We start from the raw sequence: 23,906 nt of genomic DNA, 5'->3' as shown, positions 1-23,906 counted from the left end.
ACCCACGGCCAGTCTACCCCCGTTACTTGAAAGAAAGTACTTGGGATCTGTGGCAGCTGTTTCTGTCAGGGCTGGCAGGCCTTGCAGGGAAGCCCAGAACTGCGGAGGGGAAAGAGAAGGCAAGCAGCATCCTGCGTGGGCAGCCTCTGAGAGAAGTCCTCATTACGCCCTTCTTGTACTCCTTTTGTTTTTCATCCTATCCCCACCCCTAGGCTGCTGAGAATCAATAGCTGAGGACCAGAATCAGATGAGTAAATAAGTCAGAAACTAAATGTTTCAAGCAGAAAGGGAAAGAGGGAGGTGACATGAAACCCTCCCATTTTTTTCTTCTGCAACTTCTTGGATCTTATTTGTGCTGTCTTCTGTTTTAAAGCCAATTTGGAAAGTCAGGTGGATGTAGTTCTGCCTCATCCAGGAGTCAGGCTACTTGCAGAGGGGAAGGGCAGGGAATCTGGCCCTGGTGTTTCTTTCCTGCTCCTTCTGCTCTCCATGTTACAGTCATGTCAAATGCCATGAAGGAGTGGCCAGTAGACATGTTTTGACAGTGTAGCTTACAAATTTGAAATAGTTGTCAATGTTGAAAAGTGACAATATTTTACACTAAAAAAAATCTGAATTTCTGGCATCTCAAAAAAACTGGAAAATGTGGCAACACTGGGCCAGTAATTCCAGAAGACAATGAGCAGCAGGGCTTAGAAGCGGCTGTCTCCTTACACAGGGCACAGACTGTCCAGTTTCCCACAGTCTCCACATCTCGCTGTGGTGCTCCAGGCCCGGAGGGCCACTTTCCGTGCTCGTGCTAGTCTTTGTTCATACATGACATGCTTCCCTCACTTATATTACCTTCCTGGGCCCTCACAGCATCTCACTTGAGATCCCTAATTTACATCCAGCAGCTATTTCCAAAGCACACCTCCTTGTTTGCCTTTATTCTACCCTCTGCGTGGAATGCCACCCCACAGCCCACCTAGAAAATGTCTACCCATCCTTTAAGACCCAACTGAAGCCTCATTTCCCCTGTGAAGCTTTCCCTAACTCATGCCCGCGGAGTTGGGGATTTCCTCCTTTGCATTCTCACTGCATCTAGTCTAATGCTTCATTATTATCATTTACCCATTGGATTATAATTATGCATTTATATGTCTGTTTCTGCTGCTAAACTGTGCATTCTTTGAGGGCACGGACTGGATCTTCCTTAAGCTTGAATCACAGGGCCCTGGTACACAGGAGACCCTCAAATCCTTGTTGAATAAGTGATAGAATGACTGACTTAAGGGATGAAAAGAGAGGTATAAAGTGCTCACTCAATATAGAGAGTGACTGTCCCTTGATGGGAGCCAGAGGCAAGTTGGGTGGTGTCAGAGCTGTTCTAGTTTCCCTGAGGTCAATCACATTCTGCACCAAGTGCTTGGCACAGAGCCTGTCACACTCCAGGTGCTCACAGACTGAAAGAACGGAGCCTACCTGACCAAGGAGCATGACACTTGCACTTTCGTTTGGAGTTGGGGTGCGCCAGGGGCCACTACACGTCACTCTGGTCTCGAATCCTGCCTCCAGCACCCCCAAGCTCTGCAACCCCGGGCAAGTGATTTAACCTCTCTGAGGTCCAATGTCCAAACCAGAAAAAAACTGGAAATAATAATACTTCATTACAGAGTAGGTATGAGGAGTAAACAAGGTATCTCCAGGTCAAGTGACATGTTGCAGACAGTTAATAAGTGTCTGGGCCTTTTGTTGGTGTAGGTTAGTAACAAAGAGTGTGTGTGAGAGAGAGTGAGTGGGTATGTTAAATGACATGTGGAACTGCATAGATATGATATGTGTTCCTATCCAGATCTGATTTTTTGAGATATCTTCTCAAGGGAAGATTAGGGCACATCCCCTAAAAGGAAGAATCCTGCTACAGGATGGTCAACAAAACCTCCAAAGAGAGAGCTAAGTCCAGTTCCTCCATCAAAGGCTGCTCATTGGCACAGCAGAACTCTGCCCCACCGCAATCCCCATTCCATAGTGCCCACAGAGCCCATAGGTATGCGTGCAGCATTTGCTTAACCCATTTTGGCTACAGTTTCCTCATCTCTACAATGGAAAAGATATTAACTGCTTGGAAGGGCGAGTGGAACCATTAATGAGACTGGGTATTTAAAAGCACTTAACCTGGTGTTAATGTACAGAGCAGATGCTCAATAAATGTTAGGCCCTTTCCCTTCCCTGGGGCCACAGGACTGCGGGATAACAAATAAAGAATGGCAGAGGGAGGGACACTGAGGACGTGTCATGTACTGAAGGAGGTGGGCATGAAAGTGACAGGGACAGGAGGACTTTGAATAGGGCTATGATGAGATGAAGCCAAGGGATTGAAAATGGGTAAAGAAGATGCATGTGTGGGTCCTAAATGTGTGTAGGGTCTCTAACTGAGTCCTGAATACCCATGACTCCACACAGGACCCAGCCTACCTGATGCAACCAGTTCCCACCCAACCAAAAAGGGCCAGATTGTGGTTAATGGATCTTTGTGAGATTTCCCCAGACACCACGTGGGGATTATTGATTGGAAGTGTACCTGCCACTGAACTTGACTGAACTCAAAGCTGGAGACTTTTTTTAATGTTTCAAAAGGCATTTCATAGTGGCATTGTTTGTAAACAGCAAAAAATGAGAAGAAATCTAAGTGTCTAACAACTGGAGAATGGATAAATAAATTGTGATATAGCCATTGTATGGAATAGTATACAGCAATAAAGATGAATAAATTATAACTCACGTATCAGCATGGATAAATCTCAAAAGCATAGTTAAAAACCAGAAAGTTGCAGAAAAATATGTATGCACAGTATGATGTCATTTATATAAAGCTTAAAAATATGCAAAATAGTATATATTGTTTATGGATGCATACGTACATGGTGAAAGTATAAATACATGCATGGGAATTAGAAAGAGCCAATCTGGCATCCTGGCTTCCTCTAGGCCAGGATGGAGTGGGGCTCACAACTAGATCTGTAATGAGCTGTTTCTTAGCAAAGATCTGAAGCAAACGTGGCAGAACATTAAGATTTTACATTTTTCTCACTACTTTTGCTGTGTGTTTGAAAGAGTCTGTAATTTTGAAAATGTGGGACGAAAAGTGCTTCTGGTTGCCCCTGCCTCATCCTTTTACACACAGGCTCCTTCGCTGAAGGCCTGCTGCAGCAGGCATGGGGCTGGGGGCAACATAGGGCTGTCACAGACCATAGATCATTTAAACCTTCACACAGTGCTGGAAAGGAAGTACCGCATTCATCTCATTTTATAGAGGAGGTGCTTGAGGCTCAGACAGGTGAAGTGACTTGTCCAAGGACAAGAACTGTGATTAGATCCCAGGCCCCACTCTCATATCCTGTATGTAGAAATACGACTCCTATGCTGCCAAAGCAAACTGGGATACTTGAGCTTTCTGGTGGTTTGGATTCTGTGTTAAAAGAGATTCATTAGCATTTCTTGATCCCCCACCCAGTGGCAGAAGGTAACCCTTATCCAGCATCTCCCATCCCTCCACCCAGTGACAGAAGGTAGCCTAGGTAGGCCTCTCCTTCCCTGGTGGCACTAGCAGAGGTTGAGTGGGAGCCCTGTTGGCACCAGGCTGCCCAGGGAGTTGGCTGGATGAGGCACTCTCTACTTTGTAGCCTGGCATCTCTCACTGCTTACCAAGGGGAACTCAGGGAGAGGCCTGGGGAAGCACCTTCTGCCACCACTGGGGGCACCAGTAGGGATCAAGTGGGAGCCTCACAGAAATCTGGCCTGGGGAAGAGCTTTCCTTCTTCACAGGCCTGGTGTCTCCCACTCCCACCTAGCAGTACCAGTCTTGGGGAAGTACATTCTGCTCCAGTAGGGTGAACAAAGCAGACCAGAATAGCACTGCAAGGGCTCTGAAAACTAAGTTGTCATTGGAACAACAGCCCTCAGAAGTAGGCCAGGACCTACCTGTTGAACCTAAAAAGGATGTATGCCTGCTAAAATAGAAGATTGAAATAGGATCTAGGGTCTCCTAACATAATAAGCAAAATGTCCAGGATACACTAAAAAAGTCACTCATCATACCAAGAATCAGGAAAATCACAACATGAATGAGAAAAGACAATCAATCACGCCAATACCAAGATTAATCAGATGTTGGCATTATTGAGCAAAGATTTTAAAGCAGCCATCACAAAACGCTTTAACAAATACTCTTGAAAAAAATAGAAAATCTCAACCACAGTAATAGAAGATATAAGAAAAAGAACACAATAGAAGTTATAGAACTGAAAAATATAACAAAAACTCACTGGATAGACCCAATAGAAGAAAGAATTATGACAGAGGAAAGGATCAGTGAACTTGAAGATAGAACAGTAAAAATTATACAATCTTAACTGCAGAGAGAAAATAGACTGAAGAAAACACGAACACAGCATCAGAGACCTATGAGACAATAACAGAAGATCTAATATTTGTATGATCAGAGCCCCAGAAGGAGAGGAGAAATAAAATGAGACTAGAAATAAAGCATGAAAATGCTCCAAATTTGGTGAAAGACATAAGCCTACAGATTCAAGAAGGTGAGCAAACCCCAACTAGGATAAACACAAAGAAATTCACACCAAGACAAGTCATAAATAAACTTCTGAAAACTAAAGTCAAAGAAAAAAAATTTCAAAGCAGTCAGAGAAAAACAATCCATTACCCACAGTGGAAAAAAAATTCAACTGACTGATTTTTCATCAGAAACCATGGAGTCCAGAAAAAAGTAGCACATTTTTCAAGTGCTGAAAGAAAAGAGCTGTCAACCCTCAATCCTAAATCCAATGAAAATATCCTTCAGGAATGAAGGAGAAATCAAGACATTCTCAGAGGAAGGAAAACTAAGAGAACCTGTCATCAGGAGTCCCACCCTGAAAGAATAGCTAAAGAAAGTTCTCTAAACATAAAGGAAATGATTAAAGACAGAACTTTGGAATAGCAGGAAAAGAAAGCAATTATTAAGCAAAAATATGGCTAAATACAATAAAGTCTTCTTCTCTTAAATTTTCTAAATTACATTCGATGGTGTGATGGTTGAAGCAAAAATTATAATCCTGCCTGATATAGTTCTAAATATACGTAGAGGAAATATTTAAGACAATTATAAATGGAAAAAAGATAAAAGAACATAGAGGGAGGTAAGATTTCTACACTTCACCTGAACTGGCAAAATGACAACACTAGTACCTGCGATTATATATATATGCCTACAGCAAAGCTATACAAAGAGATACACTCAAAGACACTACAGATACATCAGGATGGAATTCTGAAAAAATGTTCAAGTAACTCAAATGAAGACTGGGAAAGGAAAACAGAAAACCAAAGATAAAGTAACAAACTTAAGTCTTAATGTATCAATAATTACATTAAATGTAAATGGTCTATTATTAAAATTAAAGATAGAAATTAGCAGAATGGACTAAAAAACATGACCCAACTATATGTTGTCCGTAAGAAGTTCACTTAAAACATAACAACACAGGTAGGTTGAAAGTAAGAAGATGGAAAAAGATATGTCATGCAAACATTAATTTTAAAAAGCAAGAGAGATTATATCGATATCAGATAAAGTAGACTTCAGAGCAAAGAAAATTACTAGGGAAAAAGACATTACATAATGATGAAAGGGTCAATCCACTAGGAAGACGTAGCAATCCTAAATGTGGATGCATCAAATAAGAGAGCTGCAAAACACAGGAAGCAAAAACTAATAGAGCTGAAAGGAGAAGTACATGAATCTACAATTATAGTTATCCACTTGCAATAATTGATACACGTACTAGACAGAAAATCAGAAGAATTCAATAACACAATCGACCCATAGGATCTAACTGATATACACAGAACACTCCACCCAACAAGAGCGGAATACACAGATTTTCAAGGATTCATGGAACATTCGCTAAAGTAAACCACATCGTAGACTATAAATAAACCTCAATAAGTTAAAAATATTTGAAATCACATTGAGTATGTCCTCTGACCATAATGGAATCAAACTACAAATTAATAAAAAAGACAACAGGAAAATCTCGAAACACTTGGAAATTAAACAACACACTTCTAAACAATCCATGGGTCACAGAGAAAGTCTCAAAGGAAATTTAAAAATACATTGAACTGAATGAAAATTAAAATATAACATATCAAAATTTGTGGGATGTATCTAAAGCAATGCTTAGAGTGAAATTTATGTCACTGAATGCTTACATTAGAAAAGGGGAAAGGCCTCAGATCCATAATCTAAGTTTCTATCCCAAGAAAGTAGAGGAAGAGAAAAATAGACCCAAAGCAAGAAGAATTAAGGAAATAATAAAGAGCAGAAATCAATGAAATTAAAAATGAGAATGCAATTGAGCAAAATCAATGAAACAAAAAGCTAGTTCTCAAAAAAATATGATTGATAAACCTCTAGCAAGACTAACAGAGGTAAAAAAAGAGAGAAGACACAAATCACCAGTATCAAAAATGAAACAGGGATATCAGTACAGATCCTGAAACAGTTAAAAGGATAATAAGCAAATATTATAAATAACTTCACACTCATAAATTCAACAACTTAGAAGACATGGGCCAATACCTCAAAACCACAAACTACAAAGCTCAGTCAAGAAACAGATTGTCTGAATACTCTTACAACGATTTAAAAAATTGAATTCAAAATTTAAAAAGCTTCCAAAAAAATCTCTAGGCCCAGGTACTTTCACTGGATAATTCTACCAAATATTTAAAGAAAAATTAAGACCAATTTTACACAATCTCTTACAGAAAACAGAAAAGGAGGGAATGCTCCTCCAATTCATTTATGAGGTCAGTATTATCCTATACAAACTAGACAAACCTAGTACAAAAGTAAAACCTACAGACCAATACCCTTCACGAATATCAACACAAAAATGCTTAACAAAATGTTAGGAAATAGAATTCAGCAATATGTAAAAAGAATTAGACACCATGACAAAGTGGATATTTTATTCCAGTGGGAGTTTATTCCAGGAATGCAAGTCTTGTTCAATATTTGAAGAATCAATGCAATCCACCATATCAACAGGCTAAAGGAGAATTATGTGATCAGATCAATTGCTGTGGCAAAATCATTTGGCAAAATCCAACACCTTTCATGATAAAACCCCTCAGAAAAATAGAAAGAGGGGGGAACTCTCTCAACTTAGTAAAGAACACCTACAAAACAACTGCAGCTAACATTAAACTCAATGGTAAAAGACTGACTGTTTTCCCCTGGAGATCAGGAAGAAGGCAAGGATGTTTATTCTCACCATGCTTACTCAACATATTATTGGAAGTTCTAGCCACTGCAATAAGTCAAGGAAAAGAAATAAAAGGGACACAAACTAGAAAGGAAGAAATGAAACTGTCCCTATTTGCAGATGACATGATCGTCTATGTAGAAAATCCTAAGCACAATTCTCTTAGAACTAATAAATGTGTTCAGCAAAGTTGCACAATACAAGATCAACACAGAAAAGACAATTGTACTTCTATATACTAGCACTGACCATGTGGGAACCAAATTAAAAACACCTAATGCCATTTACAGTCATCCCAAAGAAAATGAAGTACTTGTGTATTATACTTGTACAGGATCTCTATGTTGAAAATTACTAAATGCTCAGGAAAGAAATCAAAGATGACCTAAACAAATGGAAAGACACATACATTCATGGATTGGAAGACTCAACTTAGTAAAGATGTCAATTCTTCCCAAATTGTCTTATAGGTTTAATGCAATTCCTATCAAAATCCTACGAGGTTTTCTGTAGATATAGACAATATTATTCTAAAATCTATGTGGAAAGACACTAGGCCCTAGAATAGCTAAAAATATCTTGAAAAAGAAGAGTGAAGTGGGAGCAATCACTCTACTCAGTGGTACGGTCTACTATACAGCTACATTAATCAATAGTGTGTGGGATTGGTGGAGGGATAGATGTACAGATCAATGGAACAGAATAGAGAACCCAGAAATAGACCCACAAAATACACGCAACTGATTTTTGACAAGGTGCAAAAGCAATCCAATGGGGGAAGGATAGCCTTTTCAACAAATGGTACTGAAGGAATTGACATCCACAGGCCAAAAAAAAAAAAAAGGAACTTTAACCTAAACTTCACACCTCACAAAAGAATTAACTCAAAATTGATGATGAGTTAAATGTAAACATAAACCTATAAAACTTTTAGAAAAAAAGGGAAAATCTTTGGTATCTAAGGTTAGGCAAAGAGTCCTTGGACTTAGCACCAAAAGGACAAGCCATAAAAGGAAAAATTGATAAACTGAATCTCATCAGAATTAAAATTTTTTGCTCTGCAAAAGCTCATGTGACGAGGATGAACAAACAAGCTGCAGAGTAGGGGAAAGTATCTGCAAACCACATAACCAACAAAGGACTAGTATCTACAATAAGTAAAGCACTCTCAAAACTCAACAATAAAAACTGAACAATCCAATTAGAAAATGGGCAAAAGCCATGAACAGACATTCACTAAAGAGGATATACAGATAGCAAATAAGCACATGAAAAGATGTTCAATGTCATTAGCCATCAGGAAGATGTAAGTTAAGACCATAGTGCAATATCACCACACCTATCAGAATGGCTAAAGTTTAAAAAAAATAGTGACCACACCAAGGGCCAGTGAGGATGCCAAGAAACTGGATCACTCATATGTTGCTGGTGGGAATGTGAAATGGTACAGGCATTCCAAAAAAAGTTTGGCAATTTCTTTAAAAATTAAGCATGCAAATATCATAAAACTCAGCAATCGCACGCTTGGGCATTTATCCCAGAGAAATAAAAACTTATGTTCACAGAAAAACCTGTTACATGAATGTTCATAGCAGTTTTATTCATAACAGCTCCAAACTGGAAACAACCTACATGTCCTTCAAGAGGTGAATGGCTAAACAAACTGGTACATTCATACCATGAAATACTACTCAGCAATAAAAAGGAGAAAACTATTGATAGATGCAACAACTTGCAAGGATCTCAAGAAAACGATGCTGAACGAAATCGATGCTGAACGAAATCAGTATTGAAATGTTACATATTACACAAATTCATTTATATAACATTCTTGACATAACAAAACCATGCAGATGTAGAATAGAGTCTTGCCTGCCAGGGGTTAGCAATGGAGGGAGTGGGTAGTGGGTGGATGTGAATCCAAGAGGTAGCACCAAGGAGATCTTGGCGGTGATCAAATAGTTCCGCATCTTTATTGTGGGGATGGTTACACAAATCTCCACATGTGATCAAACTTCATACACACACAATACATACACGCACTCACATACAGAGTGCATGTAAAACTGGTGAAATCTGAATAAGCTCTGTGGATTGTACCAATATCAATGTCCCAGGAAATCTGGGTAAAGGGTCACAGGACCCCGCGTACATTTTTTTGCAACTTCCTGTGAATTTATAATTATTTCAAAGAAAAAAGTTTTTAAGAAAGGGGGAATTGGTATATTTACTTGATGGCATTTATTTCCTAAGAGGTAAGAGCTTGGCTTTTTCAGGAGAGGTCGTAAGTCACTATATCGGAAAGCAGGGAAGGGAGGAAAATCAGCATTTTCTGGGAACCTGCTCTGCACCAGACAATTCACATATATGATCTTATTTAATTTTCAAGACAACTCGGACAAGGTTGGCATTTTATTCTCACTTCACAGATGAAGAAAATGAGACCTAGGCCCAGGGCTTGCCCAAGTTAGTAGCTAGTAATCCCTAATTGGAGCTAATAATTAGTGAGTGCTTATGTCCTATACATGAATTATCTCGTTTAATACTCATAAAGTGAGGTAAGAAATGCATTTCAGATTCCAAGGCCGAAATGAGCCCTCCTTGGTGCCCTCAATATGATCCATGTAGTCTCCGACCCCAGCCCCTAGAACCCTTTATTGCACGTGCACCTCCACATGTCTGCCTCTCCGTCCAAGTGTTGAATTATGGAAACTCCTTGAGAGACAGAGCCATGATTTACTCATGTTTGTGACCCCAGAGCTTGCCACAACATAGGGGCACAATTGATGTCTGGTGCATGGATGAAAGAAGTTAGGATCACTTTAAATTGTGTGAACCATTCTCTCCTCACTAAGCGGGCTGGACTAGGCGGGGCTGGGTAGACCGGTGGACCCACCTGGCTCTCTTTGATCCCACATCACAACCACTGGTGTACTGGAGCCAGTTTGCCCTGGCCAGAGCCTCACCAGAGCCGACTGGTAAATTTTCAGAATTTTGCAAGCCAGTTGTTAAACTGTCTGTAGCTTGAAATCAGCCATGGCAACAATATTTACGCCACAAAAATTGGCAAACGCTACAAAGCAGGGCACCCCCCTACACACACCATAACTGGTTGTTAAACGTTTACCAGCACACCACTGATCACAAACATTTGGTTGCAGCACTTTGGTGCATGTAAATAAACAACCCCCAAGTGGAAGGGGCAAAAATGAGACTTCTGGGGTGCTGCAAATGTCCTACATCTTGTTCTGGGTGGTGGTTACACACAGATGTATACATACGTAAAAATTCAGTGAGGTGTACGTTTATAACTAGTGCACTTTATACAATTTACTGTATATATGTTTTCCTCAATAAAAAAGAACTCCAAGACTATGCAAAGAGCTATGGATTGATCCTGAGTGCCCCCTGCAGAGACCCCACTTATCAAGATATACTACACACCTCAGCCGTGTGGATCTGCGTCACAGATGACGCAGCCCAGTTCAATGCATTACCTATTGCCCAGGAGGGGCCAAAGGTCATCCAAACAGCTGCTGGCATCAGGAATCTGAGTCCTTTCACGTCTTTTCTTCATCACGGCTGTTGTCATCTCTCACCTACATTATTTCTGGCTGTGTGGCTAGGGATGGTGCTGTTTGCTGACGGGCAGCATGACTCACTACTCGGCGGATCATTTTTCTAATTAAGCGGAGAGATGGATGGATATTTTCCCATACTTGGGCAGAAGCCTCATTTGCTTGGATCTTTTTACTGGAATTACTCAGCTTTACATTTAAAGGGTGATTTTTCTCCACTTAAAAAAATTAGTACACAAAACCTGCTCCCTTCAGACAATCAGATTTGTAGAGAAACCGGAGAGGAAACTAAGTGCTTCTCCAAAATGCATCCTCACGAGGGAGAGGAAACATTTACTGAGCTTCTTCCATGAAGTTGCCCTAGATGGGAAGGCCCAGCTCCCTATTTTATCTTTAGGATGCTGCCTGGCATTTAGCCTTCCTGACACAATCCCCGCCTCCAACTCCCTGACCCTCTCCCCTCAACCCAGTGGAACAACCTGCTTGGGGCAAGTGCTTTATTGTGGGAGGGAATGACAGGAGCTTGCAGGTTAGAGCCCCGATCCAGGAAGTGGGCATAGCACGTGGGAGAGCAGAGAGCCTACCTGCAGGAACAGGAGGTCTAGCTCAGTGATAGCCCCTCATGGGGAGGCAGGCGCAGCCACAGTGGGGTTTGCAGGGTGGACAAGGATAAATTTGCAGAGTGTCACGGTCATAGCCTCACAAAATCATACAGACTATTCCCCATCTCTCTCCCAGGCTCTGAAATAACCCCTCAGATAAGCCCAGCTCAAGCCCAAATGCCCAGAGTGCAGTGTAGACAGATATTGCTATGAGGATTTGTTTTTAAGTAGGGTGGTGGTAGCTCCTGGTAGTCCCACTCAGCCCCCTCAGCTGAAGTCATGAAGCTCACCCATCTGCTCAGCCCCCTTCCCATTTCTGCCCCCAGCGGGGTGAGCAGGCCCTGGCATTGCTCCTTCACTGTAGTCACTGGGCCCTTGTGCAACCTGCCACTTATGAGTCCAGTCCTAAATCCCAAGCCTACTTGGATAGGGTTACACTTCCTGTCTGGTTTTTGCCAGGCTTTTTCTCCTAGGGACTCCTTCCTATATTACACACACACACACACAAACACACAAGCCTGTCTGGGCCATGCTAAGCCTTCCACACCCAAAAGACCACCCAAGAACCAGCATTCCCAACTCCACCCCTTCCTCAACAGCCTAGGTGGCTGAGATCCCAGCACACCTCCTGCCTAATTTATGACAACTTGCTTAAGTCACAGAGAACCAAGTCCTCAGATGCTCTTGGCAAATCCAACCAATGCTTGGCCCACATATAATGCTAAAGGCCTGACTAGGGGCCCAGCTCTACCCTTAATGTCCAAAGAAGGCCCGGCCTGCCCCTTCTGTCTGGGAGGGGTTAGGTTGAACTTCTGCATCCCTGCTGGTTCCTGACCTTCAAAGTCCTTCCCAGCGGTTGAGATCATGTTTGGGGCTCAGGCCCAAGTCTCTTTCAAGAGGGACTGCTGTCAGGTGAGACGTACCCACTCTAGTGCCAACAACGTCAGCACTTATCATGCCCTCATCAGGTCACCTAAGTGGACTAGAAGCTGGTGCCTCTTCCCCTCTCAAAAGGGCTGGGAGGGGGTGAGGGAAAGGGGGAGTAGAGACCTAGAGAAGGAGGCCAGGTGGGAGGATCAGCTGCCATATTGGGTTGCTGGTTCCCCCACACGAGCAATGGGCGCCAATAGGCATTTAACATATGTTTGTTGAATAAATAGATAAATAAATGCATGGATGAATCCTAAAATATAGGGGAAAGACATTCTTGAGCTCACAGAAATCTTAGGCTCTCCGTGAATCTCTATCACCGGCCCACGTTGCTTTCTTTACCTCTTTCTTTGTGCTTCCCCCTTTCAGCTAAGTAGCATTAAGTCTCTTTCTCTGAGGTGTAAAATGAAGTCCTTAAAAACTAAAAGCCTTGCTTGTAGTCATCTCATAAAGTTGAAAATAAGCCCAAGAAGACCTTGTGTGGCTCCTGGCCCTCTGCACATGCAACTCGAGCAGACTGAATCCCATTCACCTCATCCAAGAGGTTACATGCCACCAGTGTGTCATGGACAGACAGACAGAGGGCTGAGGCTGGACATGTTCCCATCTGCCTTTCTCATGGGGTTCCTAGCACACCCCGGCCTCAATTCTTCCAGCAGCAGCAGCAGCAGCAGCAACAAACTCAAGACTCCACACTCCCAAACTCCCACCCATCAGGGGTTGGCTGGCAACCCACAAGGGCGGTGGTGGGCCGGGCTGCATGGACCAGGCTCTCTCTGAGCCTACAGACTCCCGAACACAGAGCCCCTGGTGGAGTCATTGAGACGAGTATGGCCAAGCCCACCCATCTTCTTTCTGCCTCAGTTACCAAGGTTCTTGGTGGTACTGGGGGTCTCTCTCCCACCTCCCACCAGGTCCGTGTTGGACACTCCCCAGACCTCACTGACAGGGCAAAGGTTAAAATGTTCAGACTACGTACCTAATCATTCCAGCAACTTGCCCAGCAGTCCTCCAGATCGTGTGCTTGGGAGCTGGAGGAGGGACAAGGTGAGAGACAAGGCTGCTGGGGAAAGCCCTGGGCTCTGTAACCTCCTGGCCAAGTTAACCGAATTTCCAGACTAAGGCCGGAGGAGGGACGAGCAAAGGAGAGAAAGGAAAGGAGGCAGGACCAAAGCTAACCCCTTCTTTTTTCTTCCTAAACTCAATCCAGATTTGCCTTCTGAGGGCTGCTTGAAACTGATCCCCGTGGCTCTGACTCGTCCTTTCTTAAAGACATAGTCTCCACTTTGTGGGGAGGAAAATTTCACCTGGCCGAAATATGTCCCAGAACAAAAGACGGGGGGGAAGGCAACACAAGCACAAAACCCAAAATGCCCCACACCTTCACTCTTGATCCAGACTCAGAGCTGGAGGTTTATTCGAGATTCTCTCAGAGCAGCCAACTCCAAACCTCTGCAGGGTGACTCAAGAGACCCTGTTAGAGCCACAGGGCCATGGCAGGAAGTAGGTCAGTTTCCCGGGACTGGTAGATTAGGGGCCAAAGCTGAAGTCTGCAGGCGGGTATGGGAAAAGGAGCACTGGACCAGGAGTCCCATGTCTATCATTACTTCCTGTGTCGCGGTGAACAAGTCGTTTTCCTCCTCTTGGCCACAGTTTCCTTTCTTGACACACGAAAAGGCAATAATCACAGCCCTGCTGAGCTCGCAGCTTGCTGCAGTCTCCTGTTACAGCAGAAGGCAGCACCCTTGGGGCCCTGGTGTCTGACACCCAGCATGCTGTCCTGCTCCAGCTGCCAGATATTTACATGGATCAGAGCTGGGACTTTCCTTTGGGTTGGTTAGGGGTGGAATCCAGGTGTGAGCCTGTGAGTGGGTAGATGGGGAGCCATTTTGTGTGTGTGCCAAGGGAGGAGGAGGAACAGACTGTCTCCAGTGTTCCTTACAAGGTGTTAACAACTCTTCAGGACCTGCCATTCAAGGGCACAGAAAGAGGCTGTGAGCACATCCCCATCTTCTCCTCGCCCTCATATTTCCCATTTCCTCCTGCGGAAAAGCCACCCAGGCCATCAGCCAGGTAGGAGCTGGGGCCAAGCTCTGGCCCTGGTGGCCCCTCTGTAGCTCTTTCTCACTGCAGGCTCCAGCTGCTCGTCTCCCCTATAGCCGCCGGCCTCCTCTCCACGCTTGGGCTTCTGTTCCTTTTCATCCTGTCTGCAGAGCAGGGCGCGGTCTCCAAGTTTCCCCCTCCTTCCTCATTGTCTCCAAATAGCAGCACACAGCCCCATTTCCTTTTGCGCCATGGTTCTCAGCTGTCTCCACATTAGAATCTCCTGAGGAACTTTGGAAAAAATGCTCCTATTCAAGCCCCACCTTCCATTAGTCTGGGGTGGGTTCAGCCTGGGTGCTGTCATTGTAAAAGGTCCGCAGGTGATTCTCATGTGCAGTCAGAGGCACAAACTACGGATTTGAGAGTTCCCACGCTTATTACATCAGGGAATCAGAGCAAAGGTGACCAGATACCAGGTATGAGGAAATACAGAGGGTCAGCATGTCCCAAAGTTCTTCCAGAAGTCTTGGGCTCCCTCCACGCATCGCTCTCTTAGGAGAAAATAATGGCAACGGCTCAACACCATAGTACCAGACACAGTGCCAAGGGCTTTCTGTGTTACCTCAGAGTCCTCACAACCACCTTAGGAGGTACTATCATCACCCTCATTTTACAGTTGAGGAAACTGAGGCATCAAGAGGTTAGGCAATCAGTCCAAGAGTACACAAGGGCAGAGCTGGGATTTCAACTCCGGCATGCGGCTGTCAGCCATTATGCCACATGCCCTGGCTGCCAATCGTCAAACCTGGTACTGCTCTCAGATGCTCCCCTCCTTCTTGGAAGGGCCCTCATCCCATATTCCAGGTCTGGAGATGTGCTGGAGCTGACAAAGTGGTGTCACCTAGTGTGCGTTAAAGTGTGCTTTGTCCTAAGGGGGTCATTTGTATTTGAGGGAACTGCATTTGAGGGCTGGCACTCATCTTCCAGAGAAGACAGACAGCTGCCACGGTTACAAAATGGTCTCTGGTCAGAGAGACCTGGATGCATCTCTGAGCTCGGCCACTTACTTGACAGTGGCTGTAAACAAGTCTCCCTGGTCTCCTGGTGTGTCAAGTGGGATATTCACGCCTAGCTTCCGGAGTCATGGCAAAGGCCTGGCACAGAGAGGTGCTCAGTGCACACGCTTCCCAAGGCTCCAGCCGACCCCTATCAGAAGAGTCTTCAAGGGCATGCCTCGGACCCTCTGGCAGTCTGGTGCTGCCAATGGTCCCTTTCTCAGAAAAAAATGCTTTTAAATGCATTAAATAAATTACCTAGAATTACAAAGGAACCTGACTACTGTATACCGAAATGCAATTTACAATCTAGGCATATGTGCTTCTTGATTAACACATTCACTCTAACAAGATCTAGCAGTGGGTCTAATGACTACCATAATTTTGAGGTAGTGATGAGCATAAATGATTTTTTTTGAGATACCTGCAACAACTGTAATGTGATATGAAAAGAGTTGTAATTCTACTGGTGACAGTCACAGAAGCTGCTAATAGCACTGTGGTTTATTGCTCTGGAGACAGGTCTGCCTGCTCCTCTGTTCATTAGCTGTGTGACCTGGGCCAACCTACTTAGCCCCTCTGTGCCTGTTTCCTCATCTGTAAAATGGGGGCTGCTGTGAGGTTGCAAGGAATTAATGAGCACACGTAAAAGTGCTTAAAGCCCGGCCTAGGACGCAGCAGATGCTCTTTAAGTGTTAGCTCTTATTGTCATCTACAAATGGGCTTCCATAGATCAGAGCGCAGAGTTCATTTATCCAAAGCCCACCTCCAGCTAAGTTCCTCTACCCCCAACACCACGCGTAATGCCATGGCATTTGTATTCTTTTGGGACCTGGGATCTTTAAACGTCTTCTTTAAAACATTGCCAAGGCCAGGTCTTCTGAGGCCAAGAAGGAAGCTCCTTTTTAGGGACTGCCTGCCCTTGGGCTTCCCCTCGACAGAGTCCCCAAGGCCTCTCTCTGTAGCCCCAGCCGTGACCTCATCATCCACTCCCCTGCTCCACCCCAGCTGCCCAAGGCACTGCAGTTATGCAGTTACAGACCCTGCCATGGCCCCGGGCTTCCCATTTAAGAGTCTGGAATGCACCTACAAACTTCTAACAAGCTAAAGGGTAATTTGGAAACCTGAAGCACTCCCTAACTTATTGCCGTTGTCATGGGTCAGGGAGGGGGTTTGGGAGGATCAAAGCCATCCCTTCACTGTGCAGATGTGACAACTGAGACCCAGAAAGAGGCAAGGACTTGCCTGAGGCCACATGGCAGTTTGCTGGCAGCGCTGGGCCGAGGATCCAAGATTTCACTCAATCAGTCCTCCTGGGTTGGAGCAAAATCTCCATCTTCTTTGACCTCTCCTTCCTGCCCACCATCTGGTCAGGTGACAGTTTCTGTCAGTTCCATTTCCTCTTAAATATGTCACCAATCCATCGGCCCCTCTCCAGGCCCCCACACGTGCCTGGGGTCAGGCCCTCCCGCCCTCCACTCCTCACCGCCTCCCTGACTCTAGTCTGCTCTCCTGCTTGAACCTTCCTGATCCGTGCCTCTGTCCCTGCTGCATGCCAAGCATGTCAAGAGCTAGGAGGAAGCTTATGAGCCCAAGCTCCTCACACACCACCCCACTCCACATCCTGCCATGTCAGAGAGAAAGAAACTGAGGCCAAGCTAGGGGAATGGAGCCGGCCAAGGTCTGACAGAAAGCAAGAGGGAGAGCTGGCACCAAAACCCAGGTCAAAGGGTTGTGGAATCTGAGTTCTAGAAAGAAGTTTCATTTACTGTTATTCCCATTACATCACTCACCTCTCAGAATTATACCCCCAAATCCTATTGTTTCAGGTAACGACTGGAAATATTGTTTTTGTCAGGACCATAATTGCTACTTCCCTTTCCATGCGCTCATTTTGGAAAAAGCAGAGAATACTCTATGTCCTTCTCCCACTTCTCCCCAAGGCCCCTAAGGTAGGCCTCCAGTATCTGCCAGCCGGAATTTCCTCCTTGTCTGTTCTAGGCATGGACAGGCCCTACCTGTTCACCAGCCATTTTCACAAGTATTTCTACTGGCCTGGGCCCAAAATCAGTTTGCCAATCTCATGTTATTGGATTTCCCTGTTGCCTTGAATCTCCTAGAATATACTAGACTGTGTCTGCCTCCTCTCTGCTGCCCCAGCACCTGGTAGTAGTCCTGGCATAGAATGGACATTCAGTCTTTCAGGAATGAATGAATGAATGAATGGCAGAAGATGCTGGTGTTGCAAGGGATAAAGAGAGGAATAAGACATAGATGGTCTTGCCCTTCAGGAGCTTAGAGCTTACTTATGAAGACAAGATCTAGAAAGTCATAGAAATATGTAAATAGAGAATCAGGTAGCCATGGTTGACTTTCCCTGCAGGCAGAGCAGGGGCCCGGGGCACTGTAAGCAGGCTAGAAGGCCAAAGCAGTTGAGTGCAAGGGCGTGGCAGGACAGGTCATGGAGGCAGCATCTTGGGTCAAAGGGGGCATCAAGCTAAGTGTCAGGCTATAATAGGGTTGGGGGGAGTTAGGAAAACCAGATGTGGTTTCCAGGAACTAGAGACACCAAGGTAGTAAAAGCAGGTTCAGAGTGGAGAAGAAAGATTCTGGAAAAATTTCTTCAAGGCCTGGTGTGTAGCTGCAGAGCCCTGTCAGTAAACCGGAGGGGAAAGGGACGAGAGACAGGAAGGCAGGGGGTAGATGAGAAGTACCTGAAAGAGAACACAAGCAGTGGGAAAGGAAAGACAGAGCGAGGGCCAAAATGGTTAAGGAAGCACTTCCATCTGGTGACTGAGAAGCTGATGATATCGCCACTGAAATGGGCAATCATTGGAGGGGTGGGAGCCTTAAATCTTCTCACTCCTCTACTTCATGTATTCACTCACCAAACATTTATTTACTCAACACCTAGGACAATAGCCCTCAACTCTGTGTGTGTGTGTGTGTGTGTGTGTGTGTGTGTGTGCGCGCGCGCATCTGTCTACACATTCTAACCTCTAGGGAACACTTGAGGCCTCTCCTGCCCCTTCACCTTCAGGGAGGACAAGAAAGGACATAAGAGGCTTCTGGATCTTTGCTACTCAAAGCGTGGTCCATGGACCGGCTGTATCACTACTACTCGGGAGCTTGTTAGAAAATGAAGAATTTCAGGTTTCACCCCAGACCTTCTAAAACAGAACTTGCACTTTGCATCTAAAACTTTAACATACACAGTATCATCTAGGATCTTGTTTGTCTATGCTGCTGGCCCATGCATCACACATTGAATATCAAGGAACTAGGACACAAAAAGGGGCCACTGTGCTGGGGATGGAGCGTTTAACGGGAGGGACTAATGGAAACTGAGTAAGCTCGGGGATGGGTTTATCTGTGGGGTGCCCTTCAGGCGGGTAGAGAAGTAAGTTCCCAAGCAGCCCCTCCCCAGGACCCTAGAAAGCTGTTCAGCGCTGTCTCTGGTCTGGATCAAAGGAGTCCTGGTGGCCCCCACATAATCTAGCCTAACTGTAGCTCAACTCCAGCAGGGTGAAGAGGCCACATGGTGGTTTGGGCCCAGAGCCCTGTCTCAGAATAAAACATCCTCTGAGCAGTGTGTTCTTTGAGGACTTAGCATGATGGTCTGCAGCTGGCTAAAGAATCAGAGTGTGAGGCTCCCAGCCAGCATCTTTTCTCATCAGAAACACAACTAATGGAGGGTAAGAGAGAACTGCCCCCAGCTCATGATTTCGTTGGGCTAACAAATCCTCAAGGAACTATACCAGGTAAGGAAAGTATGGGTAGTTTTTATTTTCTTCTTTGCACTTTTATGTTTTTCCCACAATCAATCTGTATTAGTTTTAAAATCTGTATTTAACAAAGGCTTTATTTCAAAAACCAAATTAATACAAAGAAAAATCATGGCAACATACAAGTAAGTGCTGACTTGTGTGGTGTAGATAATTTATTGTATGGGGATTTGAGGGAGTTTTCCAAGGTGAAAGACAGAGCAAGGGGATGGAAAAGGGGCGCCTAAGATCGCCAGCCCCTGAATCTTGGACTGCAAAGCTGCCTAGCACTGTCGGCCCTAACCCGGGTAACTGGATTCATTTCCAGAATCAGAGAATCTGAGAACTAGAAGAATCTGAGAGATCACAGGGCTAACCCTGGCCTTTTCTTCTTAGAGGAGGACACTGAGGGCTCTGAACCTCGGCACAGGCTCTTCTCTCTGCCCGTATCGCCTGCCCCTCTGCGCTGTGTGCCTACCTAATCCCCACTCCTCCTCAGACTTGGTTCAAACATCACATACTCTTGTGGGTTAGGTGCTCTCCTCTGTTCACAAAACATTCTATGCATTCCTTGATCATTCATTTGACAACTTACTGAGCCCCTACTGTGTGTCAGGCACAGTTCTAAGCACTGGAGACACATCAGTGCCCCAAAATCCCTGCCCTAGTGTGCAGTGATTAAATCAGAGCATTTATTCATTCAGCAAATATTTATGGATTACCTATGTGTGGGGCCCTGTGTGAGGCATAAACTGTTTTAAGGTCGACGTTAATGGTTTACAGCTTTGGCCTCCTCCCTTCCCCCCACAGTCAGTGCCTTGTGGACACAGTGAATGTTTTCTGAATGAATAAATAATGAAATGGCCAAGGTCACACAGCAACCTCGAGATGGTGCTGTTACTGAAACCCTGGTCCCCCGATAGCTAGATCCCTTTCTCCAGCCCTCCATTGCAGTCAGCCCAAACCTTTGTAACCTCCATCAGAGGGGAGAAATAAAGGGCTGGGTCCCCAAGGCAGATCTGTTTGGGAAAGGGCCGACCCACCCTCTCAGGGACCCTCTCTGGGGAGAGTGGGGAAGTTGTCAGCTTCCAACAGCCCTGCTCAAAAGCCTGGGGCAAGCAAGAAGAGGCACTCTCCAGCAGGGTCCTGCCAGCCCCTCCCTCTGCACAGGGACTGATCATTTGGAGGTACGTCTCATTTCTGTGTTAAAAACAAGAGTTTTTGTTAGAAACAAAACCACCACTGGGACTGCAGGGACATTCCCCACCCACCCCCAGCCCTGGGCCCCCGGATCTTTCCCTCTGAGCCAGAGGCAGCTCCCGCCTTTGGCAGCTGGAGCGGTTGCACTGCAGCGCCCTCTGTCGTGTGCAGGGCCGGCTCAGCCGCCGTGCGGAGCGGGGGAGGAACGCGAGCGGGGGCCCGGCCGCTTCCAAGGAGCCTCCTGTTCCGGCGGTGCTGAGGGACCGTGACTCATCCCGCCGGCTGCGCCCGCACCGGCCGCCCCCGCAGGCTTGCAGCCTCCGCACGCGCCTGGTGACTCACCCAGACGAGCGGAGCTGCTCTACACACGAAAAGCAGCCCCGGGCGGCCTCCCGACGGCAGCGGCGCCGCAGCACCTGCTCTGCCAGCCGGTGTGTCGTCTTGACTGAACCCTCGCCCTATGGAAGCTTCCGGCGCTGGAAGCCCAGCTCACATCCACTCTCAATGAGTCTTCACCTCTAACCTCAAATGAGGGTCGTTTTGTTACACAGCCTTAACAGAGTGGGGAACTGAGGGCGAGAGAAAGGTGAAGTGAGGGCCAGGGTCAAGCACCTAAGAAGCAGAAGAGGGACTATATTAACCAGTTATCTCTGACTCCAAAATTCAAGGTGTGTTTTCCAAAGCATCAAGCTGCAATGTCCTCCTAACCGCCCTCCTCTCCCCTCACATACACAGGAAGGGAAGGTTGGACCACATCATATAGGACCTTGAAAGTCAAGCACTATAGTAAACATTTACTATTTTGGAAATAAAAGAAAAGCTATAAACGACATTTAAGAAGAAAGTCAGGTGGGTGTTGGGCTTGATTCTGTAAAGATGTTTTATCACCGAGCAAAGGACATGATCAGAGCTTTAGTTAGGAAGATGCACCAAAGGAAAATAGATCAGAGAAGTGACACTTGAGGTAGTCCAGCGGTGCTCAGTAGGGTCTAAATCAGAGGTCATGAAACTGGGAAAAAAAGGTACAGATCCAAGAGACGTTGGGGCAGGAAAAGATTAATGATACACCGGATTTCAAAAAGTGGGGTAAGTAAAATACATAGCACTTCCTACCTCTCCTAGGGTATTTACCACAATCAATTTTGCCTTCTTTATTAGAGTGATATTCTGTTGGCCTTGATAGATGCTAAGATCCATGGAGTGATGCTGGTGGCTCAGGTCTCACTCCTGCCTTGGAGACCATGACCTTGTAGGGGCAGAATATAGATGTCTGGGGGCTGTGTCCATCTGGTCAGCTGGATGGAACATAGGTGAGGGCAGAGCTGCTTGCCCAGGCAGTATCTGCACATGCCAAAGAACCCCTAAACAGCCCCTGCTTCCTCCTTGAGAAAAGTTTGGAGGGCTCCAGCTAAACTCCAAGACTACCTCATGCTACTAAGTACCCTTCTGGGCCTATAGTTTGCTGGAGCACCTGAGTGGGTAGGTTGAGTCGTTCTGGCAGCCCTGAGGCAGCCCGACCCTGAGGCCAGGCATCAAGACCTGTGCAACTGGCTGTGAGTACCTGCTGCCAGCTAATAACACTGAATGAACACACCACTAGGCAGAAGCATGGCTTTATTGCAATAGAATGGGCCATTTTTATACAAGAGTAAATTATCTAGGCATCAACACCCCACCAAGACAGAAACTCCACAGAACTGAGGAGTGTTATGTTGGCAGTGGACCCATAGGTAGCCAGATCCATCTCCAAACCCACTCTGTAGTCTATCCAGAACATCAGGCCCTATAGGCCCAGCTACTAACTGAGCCCATCTTCCCCTAAATACCCTATGTAGATGGACACAATGAATGAGAGCACCCTGCTGAGAATGGGTGGTTCCATAGTTCCTCAAGATTCCACCCAATAGACACCAGCATGGAATAGGGGGCCACTCCTAACTCCTGGTACTTCCCATCCTTCACCATTCATACTTGCTGTCATCCTAGGCTCTCCTGCATAGAAAATCATGACCCTGCTGTCTCCTAATGTTACCATGGGCTGCCTTGTCTACTTCATCCACTCCTCCCTTCCTTGAAGTCCAACAAAGTATGTCATCAAGCCAGAGTTTGGGGAGTTTTTTGTTTTTTTCCTGACAAGGAAGAGGTGTTGCCGCCACTTTGGGAGTGCCACTGAACAACAGACCTAGTGCTCAGAGCCCACGTTTCTAATAAATATCTATCCTGGGAGCCTGAAGTGTAGGCTTTCACAAATACGCAGAAACACACATGTGCGTGTGTGTGGAGGGGGGGCTTGTGTGGGTTCTTTAGCTCCTAAACATCTTTCATGTGGGCCCCAGTGTTCTTTATGAAGGAGGAAAAGTTGTGTGGAGAAAAGGAAAAAAGATGTCAATTCTCCCTAACTTAATCTATAAACTCATTGTCATCCCAATCAAATTTCTACAGGAATTTTTCATAGAACCTGACACACTGATTCAAACACCCAAATGAAACAGAATATGTACAAGAAGAGCTAAAACAATTTTGGGGGAAAAAGGACAATGAAGGATGATTTATTATACAAGGTATCAAATCTATAGTAATTAATAGGGTGTAGTACTGGCATAGAAATAGACAAGTAAATGAGTGAGAGAGAACAGAAAGCCCCCAAACCAACTTCTGTAAAGATATTAAATAAATAACATAAGTGGCATTTACAAGCCAGTGGTGAAAGGATGGATTATTCAATAGTGTTGGAAAAATTGGCTTTCCATTTGGAAAAAACTAACTTATATCCTTACCTCATACCACACACACACACGCACACATTCCAGATAGCTCAAACAACTAAATATAAAAAATAAAACATACCTATAACCACAATGAGAAATATGCAGATATATATATATATTTGTGACTTTGGCGTAAAGGAATTCTTTCTAAATAACACACATACACAACACAAAAGCCATGAAGGAATGATTGATAAATATAAATCTACATCAAAAAAATTTCTTAGACAGAAGACACCATCAATAAAGTTAAAAGACAAATGATAAACTGGGGGAAATATATTACTAGCAATATGTGTGTTAGAGAAAAAATTGATATATAGAGAGAGAATTTCTGTAAATCAATAAAAAAGGTGAACAACTCAAAAGAAATATGGCAAAGTATATGGTCAGTTGATTCAAAAGGAGAGTTACAAATAGCCAGTAGACATCTGAAAAAATTCTCAACCTCTAGTAATCACAGAAAGGCAAATGAAAACAACCATCAGATACCATCTTTCATCCATCACATTGGTAATGAAAAGTTTTAGTGTATCAAGTGTTGGTATGTAGGTAAGCAAAACTGCTATTCTCATACACTGCTGGGTGGAGTAGAGCCAATATGGGTAGGAATTTGGCAACGTATATTATTATGTAAAGTGCACATCCCCTAT

The 23,906-nt window shown here is 44.8% G+C and overlaps 1 protein-coding gene and 1 long non-coding RNA gene across 8 annotated transcripts in view; one reads left to right on the top strand and one right to left on the bottom strand.

Annotated features, from left to right (window-relative positions):
• LOC139042782 (uncharacterized) overlaps nucleotides 1-23,634 on the top strand; it is a 38,632-nt gene extending 14,998 nt beyond the window's left edge. Inside the window, exons 2-3 of one of the 2 annotated variants that reach the window (XR_011499888.1) lie at nucleotides 19,046-19,282; nucleotides 20,657-23,634. This is a non-coding gene — a long non-coding RNA (uncharacterized lncRNA). Of the gene's footprint in view, nucleotides 1-19,042; nucleotides 19,283-20,656 lie in introns of both variants that reach the window. The other variant, XR_011499887.1, reaches the window with a different exon arrangement.
• NHSL2 (NHS like 2) overlaps nucleotides 1-23,906 on the bottom strand; it is a 233,413-nt gene that overhangs the window by 115,605 nt on the left and 93,902 nt on the right. Inside the window, exon 1 of one of the 6 annotated variants that reach the window (XM_070503006.1) lies at nucleotides 13,403-13,611. The exons of the other annotated variants lie outside the window; for them this stretch is intronic. The gene's annotated coding sequence lies outside the window, so the exon portion shown is untranslated. Of the gene's footprint in view, nucleotides 1-13,402; nucleotides 13,612-23,906 lie in introns of those variants that run through there. 6 annotated transcript variants of the gene reach the window in all.

This window comes from Equus asinus, chromosome X (assembly GCF_041296235.1).
Source record: "Equus asinus isolate D_3611 breed Donkey chromosome X, EquAss-T2T_v2, whole genome shotgun sequence".
NCBI classification, from domain to species: Eukaryota; Metazoa; Chordata; class Mammalia; order Perissodactyla; family Equidae; genus Equus; species Equus asinus.
This window is presented reverse-complemented; position numbering and strand designations above follow the sequence as displayed.